A 27,409-nucleotide genomic window follows, 5' to 3' on the forward strand; every position below is an offset into this window, starting at 1 on the left:
ACTCACAGAGTTACAGCTTTCCCCTCAAGAAGCCTTTCGCTAAGACAGTTCTTGTGGAATTGGCAAAGTGATATTTGGAAGCCCATAGAGGGCGATTGTGAAAAAGGAAATATCCTCAGATGAAATCTGGAAAGAAGCTTTATGAGAAACTGCTTAGTGTTCTGTTAATTCATCTCACTGAGTTACATCTGTATTTCGTGGATCTCTTTGCTAGCCTTATTTCCGTGGAATCTGAGAACAGATATTTCGGATCCCTTTGAAGACTATAGGGCCAAAGGAAATATCCTCCGATAACAAAGAGAAAGAAGCTTTCTGAGAAACTTCTTTGTGTTCTGTGAAATCAACTCACAGAGTTACAGCTTTCCCCTCCAGAAGCCTTTCGCTAAGACAGTTCTTGTGGAATTGGCAAAGTGATATTTGGAAGCCCATAGAGGGCTATGTTGAAAAAGGAAATATCCTCAGAGGAAATCTGGAAAGAAGCTTTCTGAGAAACTGCTTAGTGTTCTGTAAATTTATCTCACAGAGTTACATCTGTATTTCGTGGATCTCTTTGCTAGCCTTATTTCTGTGGAATCTGAGAACAGATATTTCGGAACCCTTTGAAGACTATAGGGCCAAAGTAAATATCCTCCGATAACAAAGAGAAAGAAGCTTTCTGAGAAACTTCTTGGTGTTCTGTGAAATCAACTCACAGAGTTACAGCTTTCCCCTCAAGAAGCCTTTCGCTAAGACAGTTCTTGTGGAATTGGCAAAGTGATATTTGGAAGCCCATAGAGGGCGATGGTGAAAAAGGAAATATCCTCAGATGAAATTTGGAAAGAAGCTTTCTGAGAAACTGCTTAGTGTTCTGTTAATTCATCTCACTGAGTTACATCTGTATTTCGTGGATCTCTTTGCTAGCCTTATTTCCGTGGAATCTGAGAACAGATATTTCGGATCCCTTTGAAGACTATAGGGCCAAAGAAAATATCCTCCGATAACAAAGAAAAAGAAGCTTTCTGAGAAACTTCTTTGTGTTCTGTGAAATCAACTCACAGAGTTACAGCTTTCCCCTCAAGAAGACTTTCGCTAAGACAGTTCTTGTGGAATTGGCAAAGTGATATTTGGAAGCCCATAGAGGGCTATGTTGAAAAAGGAAATATCCTCAGAGGAAGTCTGGAAAGAAGCTTTCTGAGAAACTGCTTAGTGTTCTGTTAATTCATCTCACAGAGTTACATCTGTATTTCGTGGATCTCTTTGCTAGCCTTATTTCTGTGGAATCTGAGAACAGATATTTCGGAACCCTTTGAAGACTATAGGGCCAAAGTAAATATCCTCCGATAACAAAGAGAAAGAAGCTTTCGGAGAAACTTCTTTGTGTTCTGTGAAATCAACTCACAGAGTTACAGCTTTCCCCTCAAGAAGCCTTTCGCTAAGACAGTTCTTGTGGAATTGGCAAAGTGATATTTGGAAGCCCATAGAGGGCGATGGTGAAAAAGGAAATATCCTCAGATGAAATCTGGAAAGAAGCTTTTTGAGAAACTGCTTAGTGTTCTGTTAATTCATCTCACAGAGTTACATCTGTATTTCGTGGATCTCTTTGCTAGCCTTATTTCTGTGGAATCTGAGAACAGATATTTCGGATCCCTTTGAAGACTATACGGCCAAAGGAAATATCCTCCGATAACAAAGAGGAAGAAGCTTTCTGAGAAACTTCTTTGTGTTCTTTGAAATCAACTCACAGAGTTACAGCTTTCCCCTCAAGAAGCCTTTCGCTAAGACAGTTCTTGTGGAATTGGCAAAGTGATATTTGGAAGCCCATAGAGGGCTGTGTTGAAAACGGAAATATCCTCAGAGGAAATCTGGAAAGAAGCTTTCTGAGAAACTGCTTAGTGTTCTGTTAATTCATCTCACAGAATTACATCTGTATTTCGTGGATCTCTTTGCTAGCCTTATTTCTGTGTAATCTGAGAACAGATATTTCGGATCCCTTTGAAGACTATAGGGCCAAAGGAAATATCGTCCGAAAACAAAGAGAAAGAAGCTTTCTGAGAAACATCTTTGTGTCTGTGAAATCATCTCACAGAGTTACAGCTTTCCCCTCAACAAGCCTTTCGCTAAGACAGTTCTTGTGGAATTGGCAAAGTGATATTTGGAAGCCCATAGAGGGCTATGTTGAAAAAGGAAATATCCTCAGATGAAATCTGGAAAGAAGCTTTCTGAGAAACTGCTTAGTGTTCTGTTAATTCATCTCACAGAGTTACATCTGTATTTCGTGGAACTCTTTGCTAGCCTTATTTCTGTGGAATCTGAGAACAGATATTTCGGATCCCTTTGAAGACTACAGGGCCAAAGGAAATATCCTCCGATAACAAAGAGAAAGAAGCTTTCTGAGAAACTTCTTTGTGTTCTTTGAAATCAACTCACAGACTTACAGCTTTCCCCTCAAGAAGCCTTTCGCTAAGACAGTTCTTGTTTAATTGGCAAAGTGATATTTGGAAGCCCATAGAGGGCTATGTTGAAAAAGGAAATATCCTCAGAGGAAATCTGGAAAGAAGCTTTCTGAGAAACTGATTAGTGTTCTATTAATTCATCTCACAGAGTTACATCTGTATTTCGTGGATTTCTTTGCTAGCCTTATTTCTGTGGAATCTGAGAACAGATATTTCGGATCCCTTTGAAGACTATAGGGCCAAAGGAAATATCCTCCGATAACAAAGAGAAAGAAGCTTTCTGAGAAACTTCCCTCGGTTCTGTGAAATCATCTGACAGAGTTACAGCTTTCCCCTCAAGAAGACTTTCGCTAAGACACTTCTTGTGGAATTGGCAAAGTGATATTTGGAAGCCCATAGAGGGCTATGGTGAAAAAGGAAATATCCTCAGATGAAATCTGGAAAGAAGCTTTATGAGAAACTGCTTAGTGTTCTGTTAATTCATCTCACAGAGTTACATCTGTATTTCGTGGATCTCTTTGCTAGCCTTATTTCCGTGGAATCTGAGAACAGATATTTCGGATCCCTTTGAAGACTATAGGGCCAAAGGAAATATCCTCCGCTAACAAAGAGAAAGAAGCTTTCTGAGAAACTTCTTTGTGTTCTGTGAAATCAACTCACAGAGTTACAGCTTTCCCCTCAAGAAGACTTTCGCTAAGACAGTTCTTGTGGAATTGGCAAAGTGATATTTTGAAGCCCATAGAGGGCGATGGTGAAAAAGGAAATATCCTCAGATGAAATCTGGAAAGAAGCTTTCTGAGAAACTGCTTAGTGTTCTGTTAATTCATCTCACAGAGTTACATCTGTATTTCGTGGATCTCTTTGCTAGCCTTATTTCTGTGGAATCTGAGAACAGATATTTCGGATCCCTTTGAAGACTATAGGGCCAAAGGAAATATCCTCCGATAACAAAGAGGAAGAAGCTTTCTGAGAAACTTCTTTGTGTTCTTTGAAATCAACTCACAGAGTTACAGCTTTCCCCTCAAGAAGCCTTTCGCTAAGACAGTTCTTGTGGAATTGGCAAAGTGATATTTCGAAGCCCATAGAGGGCTGTGTTGAAAACGGAAATATCCTCAGAGGAAATCTGGAAAGAAGCTTTCTGAGAAACTGCTTAGTGTTCTGTTAATTCATCTCACAGAATTACATCTGTATTTCGTGGATCTCTTTGCTAGCCTTATTTCCGTGGAATCTGAGAACAGATATTTCGGATCCCTTTGAAGACTATAGGGCCAAAGGAAATATCCTCCGATAACAAAGAGAAAGAAGCTTTCTGAGAAACTTCTTTGTGTTCTGTGAAATCAACTCACAGAGTTACAGCTTTCCCCTCCAGAAGCCTTTCGCTAAGACAGTTCTTGTGGAATTGGCAAAGTGATATTTGGAAGCCCATAGAGGGCTATGGTGAAAAAGGAAATATCCTCAGAGGAAATCTGGAAAGAAGCTTTCTGAGAAACTGCTTAGTGTTCTGTTAGTTCATCTCACAGAGTTACATCTGTATTTCGTGGATCTCTTTGCTAGCCTTATTTCTGTGGAATCTGAGAACAGATATTTCGGATCCCTTTGAAGACGATAGGGCCAAAGGAAATATCCTCCGATAACAAAGAGAAAGAAGCTTTCTGAGAAACTTCTTTGTGTTCTGTGAAATCATCTCACAGAGTTACAGCTTTCCCCTCAAGAAGCCTTTCGCTAAGACAGTTCTTGTGGAATTGGCAAAGTGATATTTGGAAGCCCATAGAGGGCTATGGTGAAAAAGGAAATATCCTCAGAGGAAATCTGGAAAGAAGCTTTCTTTGAAACTGCTTAGTGTTCTGTTAATTCATCTCACAGAGTTACATCTGTATTTCGTGGATCTCTTTGCTAGCCTTATTTCTGTGGAATCTGAGAACAGATATTTCGGATCCCTTTGAAGACTCTAGGGCCAAAGTAAATATCCTCCGATAACAAAGAGAAAGATGCTTTCTGAGAAACTTCTTTGAGTTCTGTGAAATCATCTCACAGAGTTACAGCTTTCCCCTCAAGAAGCCTTTCGCTAAGACAGTTCTTGTGGAATTGGCAAAGTGATATTTGGAAGCCCATAGAGGGCTATGTTGAAAAAGGAAATATCCTCAGATGAAATCTGGAAAGAAGCTTTCTGAGAAACTGCTTAGTGTTCTGTTAATTCATCTCACAGAGTTACATCTGTATTTCGTGGATCTCTTTGCTAGCCTTATTTCTGTGGAATCTGAGAACAGATATTTCGGATCCCTTTGGAGACTATAGGGCCAAAGGAAATATTCTCCGATAACAAAGAGAAAGAAGCTTTTTGAGAAACATCTTGGTGTTCTTTGAAATCATCTCACAGAGTTACAGCTTTCCCCTCAAGAACCCTTTCGCTAAGACAGTTCTTGTGGAATTGGCAAAGTGATATTTGGAAGCCCATAGAGGGCTATGGTGAAAAAGGAAATATCCTCAGAGGAAATCTGGAAAGAAGCTTTCTGAGAAACTGCTTAGTGTTCTGTTAGTTCATCTCACAGAGTTACATCTGTATTTCGTGGATCTCTTTGCTAGCCTTATTTCTGTGGAATCTGAGAACAGATATTTCGGATCCCTTTGAAGACTATAGGGCCAAAGGAAATATCCTCCGATAACAAAGAGAAAGAAGCTTTCTGAGAAACTTCTTTGTGTTCTGTGAAATCAATTCACAGAGTTACAGCTTTCCCCTCAAGAAGCCTTTCGCTAAGACAGTTCTTGTGGAATTGGCAAAGTGATATTTGGAAGCCCATAGAGGGCTATGGTGAAAAAGGAAATATCCTCAGAGGAAATCTGGAAAGAAGCTTTCTTTGAAACTGCTTAGTGTTCTGTTAATTCATCTCACATAGTTACATCTGTATTTCGTGGATCTCTTTGCTAGCCTTATTTCTGTGGAATCTGAGAACAGATATTTCGGATCCCTTTGAAGACTCTAGAGCCAAAGGAAATATCCTCCGATAACAAAGAGAAAGAAGCTTTCTGAGAAACTTCTTTGAGTTCTGTGAAATCATCTCACAGAGTTACAGCTTTCCCCTCAAGAAGCCTTTCGCTAAGACAGTTCTTGTGGAATTGGCAAAGTGATATTTGGAAGCCCATAGAGGGCTATGTTGAAAAAGGAAATATCCTCAGATGAAATCTGGAAAGAAGCTTTCTGAGAAACTGCTTAGTGTTCTGTTAATTCATCTCACAGAGTTACATCTGTATTTCGTGGAACTCTTTGCTAGCCTTATTTCTGTGGAATCTGAGAACAGATATTTCGGATCCCTTTGAAGACTACAGGGCCAAAGGAAATATCCTCCGATAACAAAGAGAAAGAAGCTTTCTGAGAAACTTCTTTGTGTTCTTTGAAATCAACTCACAGAGTTACAGCTTTCCCCTCAAGAAGCCTTTCGCTAAGACAGTTCTTGTGGAATTGGCAAAGTGATATTTGGAAGCCCATAGAGGGCTATGTTGAAAAAGGAAATATCCTCAGAGGAAATCTGGAAAGAAGCTTTCTGAGAAACTGCTTAGTGTTCTGTTAATTCATCTCACAGATTTACATCTGTATTTCGTGGATCTCTTTGCTAGCCTTATTTCTGTGGAATCTGAGAACAGATATTTCGGATCCCTTTGAAGACTATAGGGCCAAAGGAAATATCCTCCGATAACAAAGAGAAAGAAGCTTTCTGAGAAACTTCTTTGTGTTCTGTGAAATCAACTCACAGAGTTACAGCTTTCCCCTCATGAAGCCTTTCGCTAAGACAGTTCTTGTGGAATTGGCAAAGTGATATTTGGAAGCCCATAGAGGGCTATGGTGAAAAAGGAAATATCCTCAGATGAAATCTGGAAAGAAGCTTTCTGAGAAACTGCTTAGTGTTCTGTTAATTTATCTCACAGAGTTACATCTGTATTTCGTGGATCTCTTTGCTAGCCTTATTTCTGTGGAATCTGAGAACAGATATTTCGGAACCCTTTGAAGATAATAGGGCCAAAGGAAATATCCTCCGATAACAAAGAGAAAGAAGCTTTCGGAGAAACTTCTTTGTGTTCTGTGAAATCAACTCACAGAGTTACAGCTTTCCACTCAAGAAGCCTTTCGCTAAGACAGTTCTTGTGGAATTGGGAAAGTGATATTTGGAAGCCCATAGAGGGCTATGTTGAAAAAGGAAATATCCTCAGATGAAATCTGGAAAGAAGCTTTCTGAGAAATGCTTAGTGTTCTGTTAAGTCATCTCACAGAGTTACATCTGCATTTCGTGGATCTCTTTGCTAACCTTATTTCTGTGGATTCTGAGAACAGATATTTCGGAACCCTTTGAAGACTATAGGGCCAAAGGAAATATCCTCCGATAACAAAGAGAAAGAAGCTTTCTGAGAAACTTCTTTGTGTTCTGTGAAATCAACTCACAGAGTTACAGCTTTCCCCTCAAGAAGCCTTTCGCTAAGACAGTTCTTGTGGAATTGGCAAAGTGATATTTGGAAGCCCATAGAGGGCTATGGTGAAAAAGGAAATATCCTCAGAGGAAATCTGGAAAGAAGCTTTCTGAGAAAATGCTTAGTGTTCTGTTAATTCATCTCACAGAGTTACATCTGTATTTCGTGGATCTCTTTGCTCGCCTAATTTCTGTGGAATCTGAGAACAGATATTTCGGATCCCTTTGAAGACTATAGGGCCAAAGGAAATATCCTCCGATAACAAAGAGAAAAGAAGCTTTCTGAGAAACTTCTTTGTGTTCTGTGAAATCAACTCACAGAGTTACAGCTTTCCCCTCAAGAAGCCTTTCGCTAAGACAGTTCTTGTGGAATTGGCAAAGTGATATTTGGAAGCCCATAGAGGGCTATGTTGAAAAAGGAAATATCCTCAGAGGAAATCTGGAAAGAAGCTTTCTGAGAAACTGCTTAGTGTTCTGTTAATTCATCTCACAGATTTACATCTGTATTTCGTGGATCTCTTTGCTAGCCTTATTTCTGTGGAATCTGAGAACAGATATTTCGGATCCCTTTGAAGACTATAGGGCCAAAGGAAATATCCTCCGATAACAAAGAGAAAGAAGCTTTCTGAGAAACTTCTTTGTGTTCTGTGAAATCAACTCACAGAGTTACAGCTTTCCCCTCAAGAAGCCTTTCGCTAAGACAGTTCTTGTGGAATTGGCAAAGTGATATTTGGAAGCCCATAGAGGGCTATGGTGAAAAAGGAAATATCCTCAGAGGAAATCTGGAAAGAAGCTTTCTGAGAAACTGCTTAGTGTTCTGTTAGTTCATCTCACAGAGTTAGGTCTGTATTTCGTGGATCTCTTTGCTAGCCTTATTTCTGTGGAATCTGAGAACAGATATTTCGGATCCCTTTGAAGGCTATAGGGCCAAAGGAAATATCCTCCGATAACAAAGAGAAAGAAGCTTTCTGAGAAACTTCTTTGTGTTCTGTGAAATCAATTCACAGAGTTACAGCTTTCCCCTCAAGAAGCCTTTCGCTAAGACAGTTCTTGTGGAATTGGCAAAGTGATATTTGGAAGCCCATAGAGGGCTATGGTGAAAAAGGAAATATCCTCAGAGGAAATCTGGAAAGAAGCTTTCTGAGAAACTGCTTAGTGTTCTGTTAATTCATCTCACAGATTTACATCTGTATTTCGTGGATCTCTTTGCTAGCCTTATTTCTGTGGAATCTGAGAACAGATATTTCGGATCCCTTTGAAGACTATAGGGCCAAAGGAAATATCCTCCGATAACAAAGAGAAAGAAGCTTTCTGAGAAACTTCTTTGTGTTCTGTGAAATCAACTCACAGAGTTACAGCTTTCCCCTCATGAAGCCTTTCGCTAAGACACTTCTTGTGGAATTGGCAAAGTGATATTTGGAAGCCCATAGAGGGCTATGGTGAAAAAGGAAATATCCTCAGATGAAATCTGGAAAGAAGCTTTCTGAGAAATGCTTAGTGTTCTGTTAGGTCATCTCACAGAGTTACATCTGCATTTCGTGGATCTCTTTGCTAACCTTATTTCTGTGGATTCTGAGAACAGATATTTCGGAACCCTTTGAAGACTATAGGGCCAAAGGAAATATCCTCCGATAACAAAGAGAAAGAAGCTTTCTGAGAAACTTCTTTGTGTTCTGTGAAATCAACTCACAGAGTTACAGCTTTCCCCTCAAGAAGCCTTTCGCTAAGACAGTTCTTGTGGAATTGGCAAAGTGATATTTGGAAGCCCATAGAGGGCTATGGTGAAAAAGGAAATATCCTCAGAGGAAATCTGGAAAGAAGCTTTCTGAGAAAATGCTTAGTGTTCTGTTAATTCATCTCACAGAGTTACATCTGTATTTCGTGGATCTCTTTGCTCGCCTAATTTCTGTGGAATCTGAGAACAGATATTTCGGATCCCTTTGAAGACTATAGGGCCAAAGGAAATATCCTCCGATAACAAAGAGAAAAGAAGCTTTCTGAGAAACTTCTTTGTGTTCTGTGAAATCAACTCACAGAGTTACAGCTTTCCCCTCAAGAAGCCTTTCGCTAAGACAGTTCTTGTGGAATTGGCAAAGTGATATTTGGAAGCCCATAGAGGGCTATGTTGAAAAAGGAAATATCCTCAGAGGAAATCTGGAAAGAAGCTTTCTGAGAAACTGCTTAGTGTTCTGTTAATTCATCTCACAGATTTACATCTGTATTTCGTGGATCTCTTTGCTAGCCTTATTTCTGTGGAATCTGAGAACAGATATTTCGGATCCCTTTGAAGACTATAGGGCCAAAGGAAATATCCTCCGATAACAAAGAGAAAGAAGCTTTCTGAGAAACTTCTTTGTGTTCTGTGAAATCAACTCACAGAGTTACAGCTTTCCCCTCAAGAAGCCTTTCGCTAAGACAGTTCTTGTGGAATTGGCAAAGTGATATTTGGAAGCCCATAGAGGGCTATGGTGAAAAAGGAAATATCCTCAGAGGAAATCTGGAAAGAAGCTTTCTGAGAAACTGCTTAGTGTTCTGTTAGTTCATCTCACAGAGTTAGGTCTGTATTTCGTGGATCTCTTTGCTAGCCTTATTTCTGTGGAATCTGAGAACAGATATTTCGGATCCCTTTGAAGACTCTAGGGCCAAAGGAAATATCCTCCGATAACAAAGAGAAAGAAGCTTTCTGAGAAACTTCTTTGAGTTCTGTGAAATCATCTCACAGAGTTACAGCTTTCCCCTCAAGAAGCCTTTCGCTAAGACAGTTCTTGTGGAATTGGCAAAGTGATATTTGGAAGCCCATAGAGGGCTATGTTGAAAAAGGAAATATCCTCAGATGAAATCTGGAAAGAAGCTTTCTGAGAAACTGCTTAGTGTTCTGTTAATTCATCTCACAGAGTTACATCTGTATTTCGTGGAACTCTTTGCTAGCCTTATTTCTGTGGAATCTGAGAACAGATATTTCGGATCCCTTTGAAGACTACAGGGCCAAAGGAAATATCCTCCGATAACAAAGAGAAAGAAGCTTTCTGAGAAACTTCTTTGTGTTCTTTGAAATCAACTCACAGAGTTACAGCTTTCCCCTCAAGAAGCCTTTCGCTAAGACAGTTCTTGTGGAATTGGCAAAGTGATATTTGGAAGCCCATAGAGGGCTATGTTGAAAAAGGAAATATCCTCAGAGGAAATCTGGAAAGAAGCTTTCTGAGAAACTGCTTACTGTTCTGTTAATTCATCTCACAGAGTTACATCTGTATTTCGTGGATCTCTTTGCTAGCCTTATTTCTGTGGAATCTGAGAACAGATATTTCGGATCCCTTTGAAGACTATAGGGCCAAAGGAAATATCCTCCGATAACAAAGAGAAAGAAGCTTTCTGAGAAACTTCTTTGTGTTCTGTGAAATCAACTCACAGAGTTACAGCTTTCCCCTCATGAAGCCTTTCGCTAAGACACTTCTTGTGGAATTGGCAAAGTGATATTTGGAAGCCCATAGAGGGCTATGGTGAAAAAGGAAATATCCTCAGATGAAATCTGGAAAGAAGCTTTCTGAGAAACTGCTTAGTGTTCTGTTAATTTATCTCACAGAGTTACATCTGTATTTCGTGGATCTCTTTGCTAGCCTTATTTCTGTGGAATCTGAGAACAGATATTTCGGAACCCTTTGAAGACTATAGGGCCAAAGGAAATATCCTCCGATAACAAAGAGAAAGAAGCTTTCTGAGAAACTTCTTTGTGTTCTGTGAAATCAACTCACAGAGTTACAGCTTTCCCCTCAAGAAGCCTTTCGCTAAGACAGTTCTTGTGGAATTGGCAAAGTGATATTTGGAAGCCCATAGAGGGCTATGTTGAAAAAGGAAATATCCTCAGATGAAATCTGGAAAGAAGCTTTCTGAGAAACTGCTTAGTGTTCTGTTAATTCATCTCACAGAGTTACATCTGTATTTCGTGGAACTCTTTGCTAGCCTTATTTCTGTGGAATCTGAGAACAGATATTTCGGATCCCTTTGAAGACTACAGGGCCAAAGGAAATATCCTCCGATAACAAAGAGAAAGAAGCTTTCTGAGAAACTTCTTTGTGTTCTTTGAAATCAACTCACAGAGTTACAGCTTTCCCCTCAAGAAGCCTTTCGCTAAGACAGTTCTTGTGGAATTGGCAAAGTGATATTTGGAAGCCCATAGAGGGCTATGTTGAAAAAGGAAATATCCTCAGAGGAAATCTGGAAAGAAGCTTTCTGAGAAACTGCTTAGTGTTCTGTTAATTCATCTCACAGATTTACATCTGTATTTCGTGGATCTCTTTGCTAGCCTTATTTCTGTGGAATCTGAGAACAGATATTTCGGATCCCTTTGAAGACTATAGGGCCAAAGGAAATATCCTCCGATAACAAAGAGAAAGAAGCTTTCTGAGAAACTTCTTTGTGTTCTGTGAAATCAACTCACAGAGTTACAGCTTTCCCCTCATGAAGCCTTTCGCTAAGACACTTCTTGTGGAATTGGCAAAGTGATATTTGGAAGCCCCTAGAGGGCTATGGTGAAAAAGGAAATATCCTCAGATGAAATCTGGAAAGAAGCTTTCTGAGAAACTGCTTAGTGTTCTGTTAATTTATCTCACAGAGTTACATCTGTATTTCGTGGATCTCTTTGCTAGCCTTATTTCTGTGGAATCTGAGAACAGATATTTCGGAACCCTTTGAAGACTATAGGGCCAAAGGAAATATCCTCCGATAACAAAGAGAAAGAAGCTTTCGGAGAAACTTCTTTGTGTTCTGTGAAATCAACTCACAGAGTTACAGCTTTACCCTCAAAAAGCCTTTCGCTAAGACAGTTCTTGTGGAATTGGGAAAGTGATATTTGGAAGCCCATAGAGGGCTATGTTGAAAAAGGAAATATCCTCAGATGAAATCTGGAAAGAAGCTTTCTGAGAAATGCTTAGTGTTCTGTTAGGTCATCTCACAGAGTTACATCTGCATTTCGTGGATCTCTTTGCTAGCCTTATTTCCGTGGAATCTGAGAACAGATATTTCGGATCCCTTTGAAGACTATAGGGCCAAAGGAAATATCCTCCGATAACAAAGAGAAAGAAGCTTTCTGAGAAACTTCTTTGTGTTCTGTGAAATCAACTCACAGAGTTACAGCTTTCCCCTCAACAAGCCTTTCGCTAAGACAGTTCTTGTGGAATTGGCAAAGTGATATTTGGAAGCCCGTAGAGGGCTATGTTGAAAAACGAAATATCCTCAGAGGAAATCTGGAAAGAAGCTTTCTGAGAAACTGCTTAGTGTTCTCTTAATTTATCTCACAGAGTTACATCTGTATTTCGTGGATCTCTTTGCTAGCCTTATTTCTGTGGAATCTGAGAACAGATATTTCGGAACCCTTTGAAGACTATAGGGCCAAAGGAAATATCCTCCTATAACAAAGAGAAAGAAGCTTTCTGAGAAACTTCTTTGTGTTCTGTGAAATCAACTCACAGAGTTACAGCTTTCCCCTCAAGAAGCCTTTCGCTAAGACAGTTCTTGTGGAATTGGCAAAGTGATATTTGGAAGCCCATAGAGGGCTAGGGTGAAAAAGGAAATATCCTCAGAAGAAATCTGGAAAGAAGCTTTCTGAGAAACTGCTTAGTGTTCTGTTAATTCATCTCACAGAGTTACATCTGTATTTCGTGGATCTCTTTGCTAGCCTTATTTCTGTGGAATCTGAGAACAGATATTTCGGATCCCTTTGAAGACTCTAGGGCCAAAGGAAATATCCTCCGATAACAAAGAGAAAAAAGCTTTCTGAGAAACTTCTTTGTGTTCTGTGAAATCATCTCAGAGAATGACAGCTTTCCCCTCAAGAAGCCTTTCGCTAAGACAGTTCTTGTGGAATTGGCAAAGTGATATTTGGAAGCCCATAGAGGGCTATGTTAAAAAAGGAAATATCCTCAGATGAAATCTGGAAAAAAGCTTTCTGAGAAACTGCTTAGTGTTCTGTTAATTCATCTCACAGATTTACATCGGTATTTCGTGGAACTCTTTGCTAGCCTTATTTCTGTGGAATCTGAGAACAGATATTTCGGATCCCTTTGAAGACTACAGGGCCAAAGGAAATATCCTCCGATAACAAAGAGAAAGAAGCTTTCTGAGAAACTTCTTTGTGTTCTTTGAAATCAACTCACAGAGTTACAGCTTTCCCCTCAAGAAGCCTTTCGCTAAGACAGTTCTTGTGGAATTGGCAAAGTGATATTTGGAAGCCCATAGAGGGCTATGTTGAAAAAGGAAATATCCTCAGAGGAAATCTGGAAAGAAGCTTTTTGAGAAACTGATTAGTGTTCTGTTAATTCATCTCACAGAGTTACATCTGTATTTCGTGGATCTCTTTGCTAGCCTTATTTCTGTGGAATCTGAAAACAGATATTTCGGATCCTTTTGAAGAATATAGGGCCAAAGGAAATATCCTGCGATAACAAAGAGAAAGAAGCTTTCTGAGAAACTTCTTTGGGTTCTGTGAAATCATCTGATAGATTTACAGCTTTCCCCTCAAGAAGCCTTTGGCTAAGACACTTCTTGTGGAATTGGCAAAGTGACATTTGGAAGCCCATAGAGGGCTATGGTGAAAAAGGAAATATCCTCAGATGAAATCTGGAAAGAAGCTTTATGAGAAACTGCTTAGTGTTCTGTTAATTCATCTCACAGAGTTACGTCTGTATTTCGTGGATCTCTTTGCTAGCCTTATTTCCGTGGAATCTGAGAACAGATATTTCGGATCCCTTTGAAGACTATAGGGCCAAAGGAAATATCCTCCGATAACAAAGAGAAAGAAGCTTTCTGAGAAACTTCTTTGTGTTCTGTGAAATCAACTCACAGAGTTACAGCTTTCCCCTCAACAAGCCTTTCGCTAAGACAGTTCTTGTGGAATTGGCAAAGTGATATTTGGAAGCCCATAGAGGGCTATGGTGAAAAACGAAATAACCTCAGAGGAAATCTGGAAAGAAGCTTTCTGAGAAACTGCTTAGTGTTCTGTTAATTCATCTCACAGAGTTACATCTGTATTTCGTGGAACTCTTTGCTAGCCTTATTTCTGTGGAATCTGAGAACAGATATTTCGGATCCCTTTGAAGACTACAGGGCCAAAGGAAATATCCTCCGATAACAAAGAGAAAGAAGCTTTCTGAGAAACTTCTTTGTGTTCTTTGAAATCAACTCACAGAGTTACAGCTTTCCCCTCAAGAAGCCTTTCGCTAAGACAGTTCTTGTGGAATTGGCAAAGTGATATTTGGAAGCCCATAGAGGGCTATGTTGAAAAAGGAAATATCCTCAGAGGAAATCTGGAAAGAAGCTTTTTGAGAAACTGATTAGTGTTCTGTTAATTCATCTCACAGAGTTCCATCTGTATTTCGTGGATCTCTTTGCTAGCCTTATTTCTGTGGAATCTGAAAACAGATATTTCGGATCCTTTTGAAGACTATAGGGCCAAAGGAAATATCCTCCGATAACAAAGAGAAAGAAGCTTTCTGAGAAACTTCTTTGGGTTCTGTGAAATCATCTGATAGATTTACAGCTTTCCCCTCAAGAAGCCCTTGGCTAAGACACTTCTTTTGGAATTGGCAAAGTGACATTTGGAAGCCCATAGAGGGCTATGGTGAAAAAGGAAATATCCTCAGATGAAATCTGGAAAGAAGCTTTCTGAGAAACTGCTTAGTGTTCTGTTAATTCATCTCACAGAGTTACATCTGTATTTCGTGGATCTCTTTGCTAGCCTTATTTCCGTGGAATCTGAGAACAGATATTTCGGATCCCTTTGAAGACTATAGGGCCAAAGGAAATATCCTCCGATAACAAAGCGAAAGAAGCTTTCTGAGAAACTTCTTTGTGTTCTGTGAAATCAACTCACAGAGTTACAGCTTTCCCCTCAAGAAGCCTTTCGCTAAGACAGTTCTTGTGGAATTGGCAAAGTGATATTTGGAAGCCCATAGAAGGCTATGATGAAAAACGAAATATCCTCAGAAGAAATCTGGAAAGAAGCTTTCTGAGAAACTGCTTAGTGTTCTGTTAATTCATCTCACAGAGTTACATCTGTATTTCGTGGATCTCTTTGCTAGCCTTATTTCTGTGGAATCTGAGAACAGGTATTTCGGATCCCTTTGAAGACTCTAGGGCCAAAGAAAATATCCTCCGATAACAAAGAGAAAGAAGCTTTCTGAGAAACTTCTTTGTGTTCTGTGAAATCATCTCACAGAGTGACAGCTTTCCCCTCAAGAAGCCTTTCGCTAAGACAGTTCTTGTGGAATTGGCAAAGTGATATTTGGAAGCCCATAGAGGGCTATGTTAAAAAAGGAAATATCCTTAGATGAAATCTGGAAAAAAGCTTTCTGAGAAACTGCTTAGTGTTCTGTTAATTCATCTCACAGAGTTACATCTGTATTTCGTGGAACTCTTTGCTAGCCTTATTTCTGTGGAATCTGAGAACAGATATTTCGGATCCCTTTGAAGACTACAGGGCCAAAGGAAATATCCTCCGATAACAAAGAGAAAGAAGCTTTCTGAGAAACTTCTTTGTGTTCTTTGAAATCAACTCACAGAGTTACAGCTTTCCCCTCAAGAAGCCTTTCGCTAAGACAGTTCTTGTGGAATTGGCAAAGTGATATTTGGAAGCCCATAGAGGGCTATGTTGAAAAAGGAAATATCCTCAGAGGAAATCTGGAAAGAAGCTTTTTGAGAAACTGCTTAGTGTTCTGTTAATTCATCTCACAGAGTTACATATGTATTTCGTGGATCTCTTTGCTAGCCTTATTTCTGTGGAATCTGAGAACAGATACTTCGGATCCCTTTGAAGACTATAGGGCCAAAGGAAATATCCTCTGATAACAAACAGAAAGAAGCTTTGTGAGAAACTTATTTGTTTTCTGTGAAATCATCTAACAGAGTTACAGCTTTCCCCTCAAGAAGCCTTTCGCTAAGACAGTTCTTGCGGAATTGGCAAAGTGATATTTGGAAGCCCATAGAGGGCTATGGTGAAAAAGGAAATATCCTCAGAGGAAATCTGGAAAGAAGCTTTCTGAGAAACTGCTTAGTGTTCTGTTAATTCATCTCACAGACTTACATCTGTATTTCGTGGATCTCTTTGCTAGCCTTATTTCTGTGGAATCTGAAAACAGATATTTCGGATCCTTTTGAAGACTATAGGGCCAAAGGAAATATCCTCCGATAACAAAGAGAAAGAAGCTTTCTGAGAAACTTCTTTGGGTTCTGTGAAATCATCTGATAGATTTACAGCTTTCCCCTCAAGAAACCTTTGGCTAAGACACTTCTTGTGGAATTGGCAAAGTGACATTTGGAAGCCCATAGAGGGCTATGGTGAAAAAGGAAATATCCTCAGATGAAATCTGGAAAGAAGCTTTATGAGAAACTGATTAGTGTTCTGTTAATTCATCTCACAGAGTTACATCTGTATTTCGTGGATCTCTTTGCTAGCCTTATTTCTGTGGAATCTGAGAACAGATATTTCGGATCCCTTTGAAGACTCTAGGGCCAAAGGAAATATCCTCCGATAACAAAGAGAAAGAAGCTTTCTGAGAAACTTCTTTGTGTTCTGTGAAATCATCTCACAGAGTGACAGCTTTCCCCTCAAGAAGCCTTTCGCTAAGACAGTTCTTGTGGAATTGGCAAAGTGATATTTGGAAGCCCGTAGAGGGCTATGGTGAAAAAGGATATATCCTCAGATGAAATCTGGAAAGAAGCTTTCTGAGAAACTGCTTAGTGTTCTGTTAATTTATCTCACAGAGTTACATCTGTATTTCGTGGACCTCTTTGCTAGACTTATTTCTGTGGAATCTGAGAACAGATATTTCGGAACCCTTTGAAGACTATAGGGCCAAAGGAAATATCCTCCGATAACAAAGAGAAAGAAGCTTTCTGAGAAACTTCTTTGTGTTCTGTGAAATCAACTCACAGAGTTACAGCTTTCCCCTCAAGAAGACTTTCGCTAAGACAGTTCTTGTGGAATTGGCAAAGTGATATTTGGAAGCCCATAGAGGGCTATGGTGAAAAAGGAAATATCCTCAGAGGAAATCTGGAAAGAAGCTTTCTGAGAAACTGCTTAGTGTTCTGTTAATTCATCTCACAGACTTACATCTGTATTTCGTGGATCTCTTTGCTAGCCTTATTTCTGTGGAATCTGAGAACAGATATTTCGGATCCCTTTGAAGACTATAGGGCCAAAGGAAATATCCTCCTATAACAAAGAGAAAGAAGCTTTCGGAGAAACTTCTTTGTGTTCTGTGAAATCAACTCACAGAGTTACAGCTTTCCCCTCAAGAAGACTTTCGTTAAGACAGTTCTTGTGGAATTGGCAAAGTGATATTTGGAAGCCCATAGAGGGCTATGTTGAAAAAGGAAATATCCTCAGAGGAAATCTGGAAAGAAGCTTTCTGAGAAACTGCTTAGTGTTCTGTTAATTTATCTCACAGAGTTACATCTGTATTTCGTGGATCTCTTTGCTAGCCTTATTTCTGTGGAATCTGAGAACAGATATTTCGGAACCCTTTGAAGACTATAGGGCCAAAGTAAATATCCTCCGATAACAAAGAGAAAGAAGCTTTCGGAGAAACTTCTTTGTGTTCTGTGAAATCAACTCACAGAGTTACAGCTTTCCCCTCAAGAAGCCTTTCGCTAAGACAGTTCTTGTGGAATTGGCAAAGTGATATTTGGAAGCCCATAGAGGGCGATGGTGAAAAAGGAAATATCCTCAGATGAAATCTGGAAAGAAGCTTTCTGAGAAACTGCTTAGTGTTCTGTTAATTCATCTCACAGAGTTACATCTGTATTTCGTGGATCTCTTTGCTAGCCTTATTTCTGTGGAATCTGAGAACAGATATTTCGGATCCCTTTGAAGACTATAGGGCCAAAGGAAATATCCTCCGATAACAAAGAGGAAGAAGCTTTCTGAGAAACTTCTTTGTGTTCTTTGAAATCAACTCACAGAGTTACAGCTTTCCCCTCAAGAAGCCTTTCGCTAAGACAGTTCTTGTGGAATTGGCAAAGTGATATTTGGAAGCCCATAGAGGGCTGTGTTGAAAACGGAAATATCTTCAGAGGAAATCTGGAAAGAAGCTTTCTGAGAAACTGCTTAGTGTTCTGTTAATTCATCTCACAGAATTACATCTGTATTTCGTGGATCTCTTTGCTAGCCTTATTTCTGTGTAATCTGAGAACAGATATTACGGATCCCTTTGAAGACTATAGGGCCAAAGGAAATATCCTCCGAAAACAAAGAGAAAGAAGCTTTCTGAGAAACTTCTTTGTGTTCTGTGAAATCATCTCACAGAGTTACAGCTTTCCCCTCAACAAGCCTTTCGCTAAGACAGTTCTTGTGGAATTGGCAAAGTGATATTTGGAAGCCCATAGAGGGCTATGGTGAAAACGGAAATATCCTCAGATGAAATCTGCAAAAAAGCTTTCTGAGAAACTGCTTAGTGTTCTGTTAATTCATCTCACAGAGTTACATCTGTATTTCGTGGAACTCTTTGCTAGCCTTATTTCTGTGGAATCTGAGAACAGATATTTCGGATCCCTTTGAAGACTACAGGGCCAAAGGAAATATCCTCCGATAACAAAGAGAAAGAAGCTTTCTGAGAAACTTCTTTGTGTTCTTTGAAATCAACTCACAGAGTTACAGCTTTCCCCTCAAGAAGCCTTTCCCTAAGACAGTTCTTGTTTAATTGGCAAAGTGATATTTGGAAGCCCATAGAGGGCTATGTTGAAAAAGGAAATATCCTCAGAGGAAATCTGGAAAGAAGCTTTCTGAGAAACTGCTTAGTGTTCTGTTAATTCATCTCACAGAGTTACATCTGTATTTCGTGGATTTCTTTGCTAGCCTTATTTCTGTGGAATCTGAGAACAGATATTTCGGATCCCTTTGAAGACTATAGGGCCAAAGGAAATATCCTCCGATAACAAAGAGAAAGAAGCTTTCTGAGAAACTTCCCTGGGTTCTGTGAAATCATCTGACAGAGTTACAGCTTTCCCCTCAAGAAGACTTTCGCTAAGACACTTCTTGTGGAATTGGCAAAGTGATATTTGGAAGTCCATAGAGGGCTATGGTGAAAAAGGAAATATCCTCAGATGAAATCTGGAAAGAAGCTTTATGAGAAACTGCTTAGTGTTCTGTTAATTCATCTCACTGAGTTACATCTGTATTTCGTGGATCTCTTTGCTAGCCTTATTTCCGTGGAATCTGAGAACAGATATTTCGGATCCCTTTGAAGACTATAGGGCCAAAGGAAATATCCTCCGATAACAAAGAGAAAGAAGCTTTCTGAGAAACTTCTTTGTGTTCTGTGAAATCAACTCACAGAGTTACAGCTTTCCCCTCAAGAAGCCTTTCGCTAAGACAGTTCTTGTGGAATTGGCAAAGTGATATTTGGAAGCCCATAGAGGGCTATGTTGAAAAAGGAAATATCCTCCGATTAAATCTGGAAAGAAGCTTTCTGAGAAACTGCTTAGTGTTCTGTTAATTCATCTCTCAGAGTTACATCTGTATTTCATCGATCTCTTTGCTTGCCTTATTTCTGTGGAATCTGAGAAAAGATATTTGGGATCCCTTTGAAGACTATAGGGCCAAAGGAAATATCCTCCGATAACAAAGAGAAAGAAGCTTTCTGAGAAACTTCTTTGTGTTCTTTGAAATCAACTCACAGAGTTACAGCTTTCCCCTCAAGAAGCCTTTCGCTAAGACAGTACTTGTGGAATCGGCAAAGTGATATTTGGAAGCCCATAGAGGGCTATGTTGAAAAAGGAAATATACTCAGAGCAAATCTGGAAAGAAGCTTTGTGAGAAACTGCTTAGTGTTCTGTTAATTCATCTCTCAGAGTTACATATGTATTTCGTGGATTTCTTTGCTAGCCTTATTTCTGTGGAATCTGAGAACAGATATTTCGGATCCCTTTGAAGACTATAGGGCCAAAGGAAATATCCTCCGATAACAAAGAGAAAGATGCTTTCTGAGAAACTTCTTTGGGTTCTGTGAAATCATCTGACAGAGTTACAGCTTTCCCCTCAAGAAGCCTTTCGCTAAGACACTTCTTGTGGAATTGGCAAAGTGATATTTGGAAGCCCATAGAGGGCTATGGTGAAAAAGGAAATATCCTCGGATGAAATCTGGAAAGAAGCTTTATGATAAACTGCTTAGTGTTCTGTTAATTCATCTCACAGAGTTACATCTGTATTTCGGGGATCTCTATGCTAGCCTTATTTCTGTGGAATCTGAGAACAGATATTTCGGATCCCTTTGAAGACTATAAGGCCAAAGGAAATATCCTCCGATAACAAAGAGAAAGAAGCTTTCTGAGAAACTTCTTTGTGTTCTGTGAAATCAACTCACAGAGTTACAGCTTTCCCCTCAAGAAGCCTTTCGCTAAGACAGTTTTTGTGGAATTGACAAAGTGATATTTGGAAGCCCATAGAGGGCTACGGTGAAAAAGGAAATATCCTCAGAGGAAATCTGGAAAGAAGCTTTCTGAGAAACTGCTTAGTGTTCTGTTAGTTCATCTCACAGAGTTACATCTGTATTTCGTGGATCTCTTTGCTAGCCTTATTTCTGTGGAATCTGAGAACAGATATTTCGGATCCCTTTGAAGACTATAGGGCCAAAGGAAATATCCTCCGATAACAAAGAGAAAGAAGCTTTCTGAGAAACTTCTTTGTGTTTTGTGAAATCATCTCACCGAGTTACAGCTTTCCCCTCAACAAGCCTTTCGCTAAGACAGTTCTTGTGGAATTGGCAAAGTGATATTTGGAAGCCCATAGAGGGCTATGTTGAAAAAGGAAATATCCTCAGATGAAATCTGGAAAAAAGCTTTCTGAGAAACTGCTTAGTGTTCTGTTAATTCATCTCACAGAGTTACATCTGTATTTCGTGGAACTCTTTGCTAGCCTTATTTCTGTGGAATCTGAGAACAGATATTTCGGATCCCTTTGAAGACTACAGGGCCAAAGGAAATATCCTCCGATAACAAAGAGAAAGAAGCTTTCTGAGAAACTTCTTTGTGTTCTTTGAAATCAACTCACAGAGTTACAGCTTTCCCCTCAAGAAGCCTTTCGCTAAGACAGTTCTTGTGGAATTGGCAAAGTGATATTTGGAAGCCCATAGAGGGCTATGTTGAAAAAGGAAATATCCTCTGAGGAAATCTGGAAAGAAGCTTTCTGAGAAACTGATTAGTGTTCTGTTAATTCATCTCACAGAGTTACATCTGCATTTCGTTGATTTCTTTGCTAGCCTTATTTTTGTGGAATCTGAGAACCGATATTTCGGATCCCTTTGAAGACTATAGGGCCAAAGAAATATCCTCCGATAACAAAGAGAAAGAAGCTTTCTGAGAAACTTCCCTGGGTTCTGTGAAATCATCTGACAGAGTTACAGCTTTCCCCTCAAGAAGACTTTCGCTAAGACACTTCTTGTGGAATTGGCAAAGTGATATTTGGAAGCCCATAGAGGGCTATGGTGAAAAAGGAAATATCCTCAGATGAAATCTGGAAAGAAGCTTTATGAGAAACTGCTTAGTGTTCTGTTAATTCATCTCACAGAGTTACATCTGTATTTCGTGGATCTCTTTGCTAGCCTTATTTCCGTGGAATCTGAGAACAGATATTTCGGAACACTTTGAAGACTATAGGGCCAAAGGAAATATCCTCCGATAACAAAGAGAAAGAAGCTTTCGGAGAAACTTCTTTGTGTTCTGTGAAATCAACTCACAGAGTTACAGCTTTCCCTTCAAGAAGCCTTTCGCTAAGACAGTTCTTGTGGAATTGGCAAAGTGATATTTGGAAGCCCATAGAGGGCTATGGTGAAAAAGGAAATATCCTCAGATGAAATCTGGAAAGAAGCTTTCTGAGAAACTGCTTAGTGTTCTGTTAATTCATCTCACAGAGTTACATCTGTATTTCGTGGATCTCTTTGCTAGCCTTATTTCTGTGGAATCTGAGAACACATATTTCGGATCCCTTTGAAGACTATAGGGCCAAAGGAAATATCCTCCGATAACAAAGAGGAAGAAGCTTTCTGAGAAACTTCTTTGTGTTCTGTGAAATCATCTCACAGAGTTACAGCTTTCCCCTCAAGAAGCCTTTCGCTAAGACAGTTCTTGTGGAATTGGCAAAGTGATATTTGGAAGCCCATAGAGGGCTATGGTGAAAAAGGAAATATCCTCAGAGGAAATCTGGAAAGAAGCTTTCTGAGAAACTGCTTAGTGTTCTGTTAATTCATCTCACAGAATTACATCTGTATTTCGTGGATCTCTTTGCTAGCCTTATTTCTGTGGAATCTGAGAACAGATATTTCGGATCCCTTTGAAGACTATAGGGCCAAAGGAAATATCCTCCGATAACAAAGAGAAAGAAGCTTTCTGAGAAACTTCTTTGTGTTCTGTGAAATCAACTCACAGAGTTACAGCTTTCCCCTCAAGAAGCCTTTCGCTAAGACAGTTCTTGTGGAATTGGCAAAGTGATATTTGGAAGCCCATAGAGGGCTATGGTGAAAAAGGAAATATCCTCAGAAGAAATCTGGAAAGAAGCTTTCTGAGAAACTGCTTCGTGTTCTGTTAATTCATCTCACAGAGTTACATCTGTATTTCGTGGATCTCTTTGCTAGCCTTGTTTCCGTTGGATCTGAGAACAGATATTTCGGATCCCTTTGGAGACTATAGGGCCAAAGGAAATATCCTCCGATAAGAAAGAGAAAGAAGCTTTTTGAGAAACTTCTTTGCGTTCTGTGAAATCATCTCACAGAGTTACAGCTTTCCCCTCAAGAAGTCTTTCGCTAAGACAGTTCTTGTGGAATTGGCAAAGTGATATTTGGAAGCCCATAGAGGGCTATGGTGAAAAAGGAAATATCCTCAGATGAAATCTGGAAAGAAGCTTTCTGAGAAACTGCTTAGTGTTCTGTTAATTCATCTCACAGAGTTACATCTGTATTTCGTGGATCTTTTTGCTAGCCTTATTTATGTGGAATCTGAGAACAGATATTTCGGATCCCTTTGAAGATTATAGGGCCAAAGGAAATATCCTCCGATAACAAAGAGAAAGAAGCTTTCTGAGCAACTTCTTTGTGTTCTGTGAAATCATCTCACAGAGTTACAGATTTCCCCTCAAGAAGCCTTTCACTAAGAGAGTTCTTGTGGAATTGGCAAAGTGATATTTGGAAGCCCATAGAGGGCTATGGTGAAAAAGGAAATATCCTCAGATGAAATCTGGAAAGAAGCTTTCTGAGAAACTGCTTAATGTTCTGTTAGGTCATCTCTCAGAGTTACATCTGTATTTCGTGGATCTCTTTGCTAGCCTTATTTCTGTGGAATCTGAGAACAGACATTTCGGATCCCTTTAGAGACTATAGGGCCAAAGGAAATATCCTCTGATAACAAAGAGAAATATGCTTTCTGAGAAACTTCTTTGTGTTCTGTGAAATCAACTCACAGAGTTACAGCTTTCCCCTCAAGAAGACTTTCGCTAAGACAGTTCTTGTGGAATTGGCAAAGTGATATTTCGAAGCCCAAAGAGGCCTATGTTGAAAAAGGAAATATCCTCAGAGGAAATATGGAAAGAAGTTTTCTGAGAAACTTCTTAGTGTTCTGTTAATTCATCTCACAGAGTTACATCTGTATTTCGTGGATCTCTTTGCTAGCCTTATTTCTGTGGAATCTGAGAACGGATATTTCGGATCCCTTTGGAGACTATAGGGCCAAAGGAAATATCCTCCGATAACAAAGAGAAAGAAGCTTTTTGAGAAACTTCTTTGGGTTCTGTGAAATCATCTCACAGAGTTACAGCTTTCCCCTCAAGAAGCCTTTCGCTAAGACAGTTCTTGTGGAATTGGCAAAGTGATATTTGGTAGCCCATAGAGGGCTATGGTGAAAAACGAAATATCCTCAGAGGAAATCTGGAAAGAAGCTTTCTGAGAAACTGCTTAGTGTTCTGTTAATTTATCTGACAGAGTTACATCTGTATTTCGTGGATCTCTTTGCTAGCCTTATTTCTGTGGAATCTGAGAACAGATATTTCGGAACCCTTTGAAGACTATAGGGCCAAAGGAAATATCCTCCGATAACAAAGAGAAAGAAGCTTTCTGAGAAACTTCTTTGTGTTCTGTGAAATCAACTCACAGCGTTACAGCTTTCCCCTCAAGAAGCCTTTCGCTAAGACACTTCTTGTGGAATTGGCAAAGTGATATTTGGAAGCCCATAGAGGGCTATGGTGAAAAATGAAATATCCTCAGAGGAAATCTGGAAAGAAGCTTTCTGAGAAACTGCTTAGTGTTCTGTTAGTTCATCTCAGAGAGTTACATCTGTATTTCGTGGATCTCTTTGCTAGCCTTATTTCTGTGGAATCTGAGAACAGATATTTCGGATCCCTTTGAAGACTATAGGGCCAAAGGAAATATCCTCCGATAACAAAGAGAAAGAAGCTTTCTGAGAAACTTCTTTGTGTTCTGTGAAATCAACTCACAGAGTTACAGCTTTCCCCTCTAGAAGCCTTTCTCTAAGACAGTTCCTGTGGAATTGGCAAAGTGATATTTGGAAGCCCATAGAGGGCTATGGTGAAAAAGGAAATATCCTCAGAGGAAATCTGGAAAGAAGCTTTCTGAGAAACTGCTTAGAGTTCTGTTAGTTCATCTCAGAGAGTTACATCTGTATTTCGTGGATCTCTTTGCTACCCTTATTTCTGTGGAATCTGATAACAGATATTTCGGATCCCTTTGAAGACTATAGGGCCAAAGGAAATATCCTCCGATAACAAAGAGAAAGAAGCTTTCTGAGAAACATCTTCGTGTTCTCTGAAATCAACTCACAGAGTTACAGCTTTCCACTCAAGAAGCCTTTCGCTAAGACAGTTCTTGTGGAATTGGCAAAGTGATATTTAAGCCCATAGAGGGCTATGTTGAAAAAGGAAATATCCTCAGAGGAAATCTGGAAAGAAGCTTTCTGACAAACTGCTTAGTGTTCTGTTAATTCATCTCACAGAGTTACATCTGTATTTCGTGGATCTCTTTGCTAGCCTTATTTCTGTGGAATCTGAGAACAGATATTTCGGATCCCTTTGAAGACTATAGGGCCAAAGGAAATATCCTCCGATAACAAAGAGAAAGAAGCTTTCTGAGAAACTTCTTTGTGTTCTGTGAAATCAACTCACAGAGTTACAGCTTTCCCCTCAAGAAGCCTTTCGCTAAGACAGTTCTTGTGGAATTGGCAAAGTGATATTTGGAAGCCCATAGAGGGCTATGATGAAAAAGGAAATATCCTCAGAGGAAATCTGGAAAGAAGCTTTCTGAGAAACTTCTTAGTGTTCTGTTAATTCATCTCACAGAGTTACATCTGTATTTCGTGGATCTCTTTGCTAGCCTTATTTCTGTGGAATCTGAGAACAGATATTTCTTATCCCTTTGGAGACTATAGGGCCAAAGGAAATATCCTCCGATAACAAAGAGAAAGAAGCTTTCTGAGAAACTTCTTTGTGTTCTGTGAAATCAACTCACAGAGTTACAACTTTCCCCTCAAGAAGCCTTTCGCTAAGACAGTTCTTGTGGAATTGGCAAAGTGATATTTGGAAGCCCATAGAGGGCTATGGTGAAAAAGGAAATATCCTCAGATGAAATCTGGAAAGAAGCTTTCTGAGAAACTGCTTAGTGTTCTGTTAGTTCATCTCAGAGAGTTACATCTGTATTTCGTGGATCTCTTTGCTACCCTTATTTCTGTGGAATCTGATAACAGATATTTCGGATCCCTTTGAAGACTATAGGGCCAAAGGAAATATCCTCCGATAACAAAGAGAAAGAAGCTTTCTGAGAAACATCTTTGTGTTCTCTGAAATCAACTCACAGAGTTACAGCTTTCCACTCAAGAAGCCTTTCGCTAAGACAGTTCTTGTGGAATTGGCAAAGTGATATTTAAGCCCATAGAGGGCTATGGTGAAAAAGGAAATATCCTCAGAGGAAATCTGGAAAGAAGCTTTCTGAGAAACTGCTTAGTGTTCTGTTAATTCATCTCACAGAGTTACATCTGTATTTCGTGGATCTCTTTGCTAGCCTTATTTATGTGGAATCTGAGAACAGATATTTCGGATCCCTTTGAAGACTATAGGGCCAAAGGAAATATCCTCCGATAACAAAGAGAAAGAAGCTTTCTGAGAAACTTCTTTGTGTTCTGTGAAATCAACTCACAGAGTTACAGCTTTCCCCTCAAGAAGCCTTTCGCTAAGACAGTTCTTGTGGAATTGGCAAAGTGATATTTGGAAGCCCATAGAGGGCTATGGTGAAAAAGGAAATATCCTCAGAAGAAATCGGGAAAGAAGCTTTCTGAGAAACTGCTTCGTGTTCTGTTAATTCATCTCACAGAGTTACATCTGTATTTCGTGGATCTCTTTGCTAGCCTTGTTTCCGTTGGATCTGAGAACAGATATTTCGGATCCCTTTGGAGATTATAGGGCCAAAGGAAATATCCTCCGATAACAAAGAGAAAGAAGCTTTCTGAGCAACTTCTTTGTGTTCCGTGAAATCATCTCACGGAGTTACAGATTTCCCCTCAAGAAGCCTTTCACTAAGAGAGTTCTTGTGGAATTGGCAAAGTGATATTTGGAAGCCCATAGAGGGCTATGGTGAAAAAGGAAATATCCTCAGATGAAATCTGGAAAGAAGCTTTCTGAGAAACTGCTTAATGTTCTGTTAGGTCATCTCACAGAGTTACATCTGTATTTCGTGGATCTCTTTGCTAGCCTTATTTCTGTGGAATCTGAGAACAGACATTTCGGATCCCTTTAGAGACTATAGGGCCAAAGGAAATATCCTCCGATAACAAAGAGAAAAATGCTTTCTGAGAAACTTCTTTGTGTTCTGTGAAATCAACTCACAGAGTTACAGCTTTCCCCTCAAGAAGACTTTCGCTAAGACAGTTCTTGTGGAATTGGCAAAGTGATATTTCGAAACCCAAAGAGGCCTATGTTGAAAAAGGAAATATCCTCAGAGGAAATATGGAAAGAAGTTTTCTGAGAAACTTCTTAGTGTTCTGTTAATTCATCTCACAGAGTTACATCTGTATTTCGTGGATCTCTTTGCTAGCCTTATTTCTGTGGAATCTGAGAACGGATATTTCGGATCCCTTTGGAGACTATAGGGCCAAAGGAAATATCCTCCGATAACAAAGAGAAAGAAGCTTTTTGAGAAACTTCTTTGGGTTCTGTGAAATCATCTCACAGAGTTACAGCTTTTCCCTCAAGAAGCCTTTCGCTAAGACAGTTCTTGTGGAATTGGCAAAGTGATATTTGGAAGCCCATAGAGGGCAATGGTGAAAAAGGAAATATTCTCAGAGGAAATCTGGAAAGAAGCTTTCTGAGAAACTGCTTAGTGTTCTGTTAATTTATCTCACAGAGTTACATCTGTATTTCGTGGATCTCTTTGCTAGCCTTATTTCTGTGGAATCTGAGACCAGATATTTCGGATCCCTTTGAACACTGTAGGGCCAAAGGAAATATCCTCCGATAACAAAGAGAAAGAAGCTTTCTGAGAA

Source organism: Macaca nemestrina, chromosome 7 (assembly GCF_043159975.1).
Source record: "Macaca nemestrina isolate mMacNem1 chromosome 7, mMacNem.hap1, whole genome shotgun sequence".
NCBI lineage: Eukaryota > Metazoa > Chordata > Mammalia > Primates > Cercopithecidae > Macaca > Macaca nemestrina.